The 6,853-nt window shown below is 33.5% G+C and overlaps 1 long non-coding RNA gene across 1 annotated transcript; it reads left to right on the top strand.

Annotated features, from left to right (window-relative positions):
- Positions 1–368: 368 nt before the first annotated feature.
- Positions 369–1,576, top strand: LOC110918166. The gene is made up of 3 exons (XR_002581114.2): positions 369–519; positions 1,068–1,121; positions 1,483–1,576. It is a non-coding gene; the product is annotated as an uncharacterized LOC110918166 (long non-coding RNA).
- Positions 1,577–6,853: the final 5,277 nt, after the last annotated feature.

The raw sequence follows: 6,853 nt of genomic DNA, 5'->3' as shown, positions 1-6,853 counted from the left end.
ATGTGGATAGTCACCATATTATAGTTTATTTATAACAAGCATTTTATTCTCTTTAAATTGAGTATAGTTTTGCTATATATAAAAATACGACTGTAACATCCCATAATTTATAAGGTTAGATACTTTAATATTTAAAAGTTTATGATTAGTTATGATTATTTGGTAAATAACCTAAAGGAAGTTTACTAAAATGTGAATGGGTATTAATGAACAATAAACCAATAAGGAGGGTAAAGAATGTAAAACTTTATAAAAATTATGGAATGGGTTATAAGGAGTCTTAAGCCAAACTTGAGGGTTGATTGTGTAACATTTTAATAATATGTGAATTAAGATTAATTAGTAAAAAGAAAACCCAGAATGTTCTGGGCTGTGTGGTCGCGACCAGAGAAAGGAGAAAGGGGGGAACCCTAATTTCATCAATCAACCTCAAGAATTCAGCAAGATTGTGAAGGATTAGAGTCATAAATCGCATGCTAGTGTTTAAATACTCTCTAATCCAAGTGTTTTGAACATAAGGTAAGATAAAACCTCACAATTTGATGTTTGTTGAAGAACTAGGGTTTATACCAATCCGTGAATTAGTATGAAATTAAGCTTGTGTATGAATTAGAACCATCATTAGAGGATGTTTTATGCCTGAATTCGTTTGTATTGAAGGTTTGAAGGAAAACCCATTTGTTCTAGTAATATGATGTTCTTGAAGTTAAGTAAGTTGAGTGGTTTTAATGGATGAATGAATATGTATTAAGATATTAATGAATTGTTAGGTTGTGGAATGAATAAGTTATGTGAATTTAGTTGATTAAAGAGTTGTGAATATTGCTAGTGAAATCATGCATTGGATACATGTACATACGGCTTAAAATGTTGTATGCACACCTTGTGTTCGATAAAATGCCTCAATGAAAAACTATGTGATTTTGAATGGATAGATAAGTGTTAAATTGCATAAGTAAGATATAATATTGATACATTGCAAAATATGATATGGAATGTGATTGATGTGTGAATGTGATTATTATGTAGGGAATGAAATAATCTAAATAAGAATGAATTATGTGTAGGAGTGAAAGAAGAAGGAGCTAGTTCCGGTTCACAACAAAAGGCTCAAGATCGAGGTAAGTTCGTTACTTACAATTTAGTTATGAGTTTAATCAATCGCCTCCTTTGATGATTTGATATACAATTTAAGTGTTTGTTTCAAACAAGAATGTGAAAGTGAGAATCCGTAGCGAACCATAGTGATTGGCTCGGTTCGGGTTCGAATGGAAAGGAATTAAATGGAAGTTTTCTCCTTAATCCGTACTAAACGGGTTATTGGGGACATATGAGAGATAGTATGCTTATTCAACTAGAATGATTTGAATTTTAATAAGAATGATTGGTAAGATATTTTGTAAACCCATGAACATGTATTATAAGCGAATGAAAATGTTAAGTGCACTACGCTAATGTATATGTTTTATTGAATGGTTGTAGGTAAAGCACAAGTTTAATCGCCGTTGCGTCACTCGGATATGAACACACCTTGATCACCCGTGATACGCTTCCGCCTCTTTTGTAGTAATTTCAAGTGTTAAAAGTTTTGAAATGTCTAGATGTGTTGAAGTCTTTGATCTTTCACTAGTTGTTTGCAAGTATTTGGTACTTAGAACTCAATGTTTGAAATGGTGGTTGAAAATGTCATGTTCTTTTGGTGTTTTATGGAAAGTGTCTTGGTTCGAGTCTTTTGATAAAGTATAAACAGGGAATTTGTCCAAGTTACGAATGGGTCATGCCCAAATTTTAAATTTTTGGGTGGTTTAAATATGTGTCGTTTTGTGACTTTCAAGTACCAAGTTAGAGGGTGTTACAAGTTGGTATCAGAGCCTAGGTTTGAGGGATTCGAACACATTGTAGTGCCCGAACTCAAACCGAAAGCTCGCAAGGATGGGTGTGTTCGCTCCGAGACGCAAATAGAGGTAAAACTTTTAAGAAAGCTTTATAGTAATTAATGTTGTAAGTTATAAAGTGTTAGAAAGAAGTTTTGAATGTAGTAATAGTGATAAATGGTGCATTAGAATACTTGGGGGTTAGTAGAATTGAAACCGTGTGCGAAAACGGTTCGGAATGGTCAAAAACATGAATTTTGGGGTGAATTTCGCTGGGCGCTACCGTAGCTTACGGTGGCCACCGTAAGCTACGGTAGGTACTGGGCAAAGATATGGTTGCCGTAAGACAGGAGGGAGAGACTGTAAAGAATGAATTAGCATCGTAAGCTACGGTGGTCACCGTAGCTTACGGTGACTATCAGGCGTCCCGCGTAGAATTAAGATTGGGCTTACGCGGCCCGCTAGGGAACCAAAGGTTGCCGAATTTTTTTTATGTTGTCGGTTTGTTAACGGGGTTTGATTTAATTAGTTCCTAAGGCCCCGTAATCCTTTGTTAAGGTTATTTTGCATCAAGAAGGTTGAAAGAAATCGTTTACTAAGAAAGAAAGTATGACTTGATATAAGAATGGTTTAACAACACGATATTATCATCGAAGATGATGACGTTTAAAGTATGAATTACAAATAGAATGAAGTATATGATAGAATGAGTATGTATGTGTTAGAGGGATGTATGAAAAAGGAATTTTAATTTATAGAATGGAATTTTAATTTTAATGTATAAAAAGGGATGTATGTATATGTGATAGAATTTTAATCACGATACGACTTAATCGTCGATGACGATAATGCATGAAATATGAAATGTAAAATTGATTGTAGTGTGATAAAATGAGTTAAATATGATAAAGGAGAGTATGAAAAGAAATTTAATGAATGAAATGAATGTTTCAATGTAGAAGGCGGACAATGTAAACGTGAATGATAATGAAACTATGAATATAAGTTGACTAACACGAAGGCAAATAATTAAAGAATGATGGAATAAGAAGTAAGTGTAAGAATGAATGTATGATTGAATTAACACGTCTAAGATGTTTGTAATGAAAAATGATCTACGAGAATGAATTGTTAAAAAAAAAAAAAAGTAACAAAGTATAGAATGATGAAGAGAATGAATGGAATGCTATCTAATACAAGTATGTAATTATAGATGGCGAACGAAGGAGATGCAAATACCACGGATTTAAATGGGTATCATTACGGGAAGGGTTGTACGGATTAAACTTATAAGAATGGAACATAATAATGGAAGGGTAAGACCCGTAAGCAAATACGGATCGAACATATAAGAGTCATAAGTAAGAATGAAAAGACTTGAATCCATAAGTATCTGTGAACCAAACACGTAAGAACAAAAGGTCGAATTCATAAACAGATGGAAATGGGTAAAAAGTGAGAGAGAGAATGTGCTTATTCATCCTACTAAGGTAGGTATAAATCTTGTAAGTAAGTGATGCCGGTAGCCTTGTCGAGTCAAGTAGGCCACTTGACTAACATAATGCATTTATACATATGATGCACTTACGAATAATCAAGGGATAGGTTGAGTTAAAAAAAATGTATTGACGGTTCGACCTTGTTGAAGTCAAACGGGTTATATGGATAAGTGTAAGACCAATGACAAAATGATGGAACGGGAGATGAAGTTAAATGTAACATAAACAAAATTCTGTAGGAAACATATTAAAAGTCAACTCATGTGAGTTTGGGGTGGATGACGGGCTACGACCCGGAGAATGGCATAAGTATGGATGAGGTAGAAAAGTTGCCCGCGAACTATTAACACGGTGAAATGATGTTTTGTTAGAATGTGTGAATTGGAAGTAAGTACAACACATGATCCAATATAAGTATACAATAAGTAATAAGTGGCAGATTAACCTTAAAAAGTCAAACTGCAGAATTTAGCATATAATTGATAAACTAAAAGAGTAGTACGTAAGAAACGAAGTGTGTAATGTAGTATATCAAATAAGTGAGAAATTTGTGAAAGAAATATAGGTGAGTTAACACCGAATACAGTGAACACCTGAATGAAAATGATAGTATGTTAAAAAAAAATGGTTATGTATTGGCCTGTCATAAACGGGTCAAACGAGTGAAAATGATATGTTGAGGAACGGTCATGTATTGACCCGCTACAAACGGGTCAAACAAATTATGTTTTAAAAGAATCTAGTAAGGACTAGTATGTAAACAGGATGATTTGATAAATGCCATGTTTGAGGGAAACTGAATGAAATGTGTTAACCCTTGAATTGTAGATGAGAATGGACGAACTCTTGGCATGATAAAATTAGTAAACTTAATGTAAGGATGCACACGAGTGGAAGCCCGTCACATGAATGGATGAGGTGAATCTAGTTTTCGACACTCGCTCATGAAGGGGCGGGCTGAACCAGGATACGGATTGTTGTTTATGCAAATAATAAGGTTAGTAAAGTATTTGACTTGTGAATGATAAATAGAAAGTTATAGACGGAATAATGTTTATATATGAACTAGAATGAAATGCTTAATATGGTCATACAGTTGATCCGGTACGAACTGGTCAAAGAATAAGAATGTTATGTTTAGAATGAATATGTAGACGAATCCGGTAGAAGCGGGTCAACGAGTTAGAATATAATGTTTGAAATAGTCATGTATTTATTCCGTTGTGAGCGGGTTAAATATTTATTAAATTACTATTATTCTAATGGATTCAAGTGGTGAAATCGAGTGGATGAGTAAGCCAAATATAATATAATAGAAGGAATATAAATATGAAGTTTATGGGAATAAAGCAAATGATGAAATGTCTAAGTGAAGTTAGGATGTGAGATTGTATGAAAGAAAGACTTGACATATATAATTGAAATATGATAATGATGTAGTTAGTTGTAAAATAACTTGAAGAATGTGTTATAGATGGAACTCATACAAGAATTCGGGTAAAATATATGTTTTGAAAAGATTATGCTTTAGAGGCTTGTACATTGTGCTTGAATAGGTGATACTCGCCATGTTTTACATTAATTACTAAATTTGCGATCAAGAATTGAATGTGTGCTAAAAGTAAAACAAATAAACTTGTTAGTGAAGGATGATGTTATGATTATGTTAAATCGACTAATCTTGTATGCGCATGTCAAATGTAAGATAATGAAAGCATTAGTATGTGTAAAATTGTTTATGTGTATTTGTATATGTAATTAGGTGATTACATGGTTGTATACTAAATGGGTACGAAATAATTATGGTGTCATTAGCATAACCGACTACATTGATATGGACATATGTTCTTAAGTTGGAAGTTTGCATACTTGATCGTTGACTTTTCAGAAAGGTCAATGAGTATGAGAATAACCTGATTAGAAATCCTAATGTGATTGTAAGAAAAGAAGGATTGAATGATACATGATGGATCCTTGTATGATATACTTAATGATATGTTAAATTTGCGTAAATTTGGAATGATGTATTATTGAATCTATGCCTTGTGCTTGTTACAAATGAAAGGTGAAAGTCAAATGCGAGATATGAACTAGAGATGATAAGTGATATATAAAAATTTTATATGCTAACAAGAATGTGAATGTGGTGACATGTAATGATAAGCATCATATCAAGATGATGCGAGCACGAAAGGCAAATGGGTCAAAAGGAGGCGAGGAAGTGATCACGAATACGGACGCTTAATGTAAGTGACTATCGCTCTCACTTCTTATTTTGTTTAGATAAAGTTATCTATAATTGGAAAACTGAAACCAAGTAAAGATGTACAAATAATGAAATTGCTAGGATGAGAATGATTGTAATGGTCGTTCGATGTCAATCCGGTGAAACCTCAACGTAGGGGCAAGCAAGTCAAAACTTTCAAATATAAAGATTTAACCGAAGAACATGTGGATTGGGTTGGGAAAGGTATGGAATGAATTGAGAACTTGAATAATGATTTATTTCAAGTATTAGAACCTTCGGGACACACAGTTAGTGAGTAGAAAGAACAAAAGGTAAAATCAACGTCTGAGCTGCAGAGGAGGCGTCGACGACGCCTTGCCTTGTTGCAGCCGACACCTTATCTTGTTGTCTACGCGGGTACGGTGTCAGAAACCAGTTTTCAGGTTCTTTCTCACTTTTCCTTGCTTTCAAGGCCCCGATAAGCTTCCCAAAGGTATCCCAAGCCTACTATAGAGTATTGTGAGGTAGATGTAAGAACGAAAACTCAGGAGGGCAAGTATGAAGATGTGGTATGTATGTTTATATATGTTTTCTTTATGGACATGGCTAAGTTTTTAATAAGTAAAACCTATTGAGACACTATAGATATGTGAAGTGACGTGATTAGTATATGGTAACGTGCTTATAAATGGTGCGCCTGTTATAGTAGGGTGTTCAAAGGATATTAAGTGAAAATGTATGCACGTGATGTAGTTTATTATGTAAAAGAATCATCCGTATAGATGTTGTGATTAACATTTGTTTAATAGATTTGTGAGCATGTAAATTATACGTAAGAAATTTGAGTAGTAAGGTATGTATGATCGTGGTAGGACCATTTATACTGCAAGAGTTGGATTACATAATGTGTATGCATGTTATTAAACCGTACGTATTAAGGTTTCGGGGACGAAACCTCCTTTAAGGGAGGTAGATTTGTAACATCCCATAATTTATAAGGTTAGATACTTTAATATTTAAAAGTTTATGATTAGTTATGATTATTTGGTAAATAACCTAAAGGAAGTTTACTAAAATGTGAATGGGTATTAATGAACAATAAACCAATAAGGAGGGTAAAGAATGTAAAACTTTATAAAAATTATGGAATGGGTTATAAGGAGTCTTAAGCCAAACTTGAGGGTTGATTGTGTAACATTTTAATAATATGTGAATTAAGATTAATTAGTAAAAAGAAAACCCAGAATGTTCTG

The sequence above is a fragment of the Helianthus annuus genome, chromosome 16 (assembly GCF_002127325.2).
Source record: "Helianthus annuus cultivar XRQ/B chromosome 16, HanXRQr2.0-SUNRISE, whole genome shotgun sequence".
NCBI classification, from domain to species: Eukaryota; Viridiplantae; Streptophyta; class Magnoliopsida; order Asterales; family Asteraceae; genus Helianthus; species Helianthus annuus.
The sequence above is the reverse complement of the archived record's forward strand: the minus strand, read 5'-3'. Positions and strand labels throughout refer to the sequence as shown.